Source organism: Choloepus didactylus, chromosome X (genome assembly GCF_015220235.1).
Source record: "Choloepus didactylus isolate mChoDid1 chromosome X, mChoDid1.pri, whole genome shotgun sequence".
Lineage (NCBI taxonomy): Eukaryota > Metazoa > Chordata > Mammalia > Pilosa > Megalonychidae > Choloepus > Choloepus didactylus.
The window spans coordinates 164,125,304-164,126,868 of NC_051334.1; positions in this window are offsets into that span (position 1 = coordinate 164,125,304).

A 1,565-nucleotide genomic window follows, 5' to 3' on the forward strand; every position below is an offset into this window, starting at 1 on the left:
ATTTTGAAACCAGAAGCTTGGAGAGAAGGACCAACAGACATCACCTTGTGCCTTCCCATGTGACAGTGGAACCCTAGATGCAAGCATCCTTTCCTATGAGAAGGTATTCTGTTGCTGGTGCCTTAATTTGGACATTTTCATGGCCTTAGAATTGTAACTTGTAACTTAATAAATCCCCATTGTTAAAAGCCAATCCATTTCTGGTGTATTGCATTCTGGCAGCCTTAGGAAATTGAAACACAAGCTTACTGAAAAAGAACACATAAGGAGCTTTAGGGGTAGGGATCAGGAACTAATCAACAGTCTTCTCAGGGTGCTGCATTGAAATATCTGAGCTCCAGCCACTTTCCCCAACTTTGGGTCTTTCTTCTCAAGATTAATATTTTGGGGAGAGTCAAAGTGGCCTAGTGTGGGTTATGTGCCTACCCTTTGGGCCAAGGTACAGCAGGACTGCTGATTATGGTGGAGAAATAATTCTCAGAAAGGAGAATTACAGGGGCTAAAAAGTCCATTGAAGAAAAATGATTAATCTGCATCTACCATCTGGGTGGTTTCATGTGCTAAGTGGGATGTCCCTAAGTGAAGCAGATTGCAGGAAGAAATAAGAGGGATTACCAGACATACCTTAGCATGAAAAATTAAGGCATCTGTAATGTTGAGCATATCCAAATATAATTGCCTGCATTAGAGAAGAGGGATGATTCAGAATACCGACCTGACAGAATGTGTGTGCCCTGGGACAGTGAGACTTTTCTGTGGGTAGCCTCTCTAACTGAGATTAATAATGGAAAGAGGGTTCTCAGTTTGTCAGAGCAGTGATATGAATCTCCAGCATCAGAGTAACACATGGTATTTCAGTATCAGCAACATCAAGCACAGTAGATTTCCAGCCCCACTAATTTCTAAGTAGAGGTAATGATGATGGTGATTATAGCACAGTTCTAGTCTCAGAGGATAGCACTGGAGGAACTATTTGGGGCCTGAATCTATGGATTCTAAACCTAACTGATGTGGTCACTGACAACTGAGACAGATTCATAAAAAACTGTCAGCATCCCTGGGAATTCTCAGAAGAACTTGGCATATCTGTCAAACACTGTAATGGTTATATAGACAAATAAGTGGGATCTGGCACAACTGGCAAGATTTAGATGCTAATGATGCAATCTCAGCAGAATCTAGTTGGTGGAATCTGGGGAAAATGGCTTGTTTCTATGAATCTTTAAACATCATTCAAATGAAGGGTTAAGTATTGCAGATAGAATGTGTTAACAGTAATGATGTAGAGCAAAGTGAGGAAAAAGAAACCATTTTTAGTTCCTTTCTCCTTTTTACTAGGGTGGAGGGATAAAAATAGCTAATATGGTAATAGACAAAATGCACGTTTCCTCCCTTACCCTGAGAAGGACCATGCCAATTTTTCTTATAACTGTATGACACATCCCTATCTGAGGTTTTCCTGTTGATTTATTTATTGGATTTAATGTTGATCTCCCCCTGCTAGAAAGTAAACACTATGAGAACAGGAATTTTGTCACTTTTGTTCATTGCTATATCCCAACACC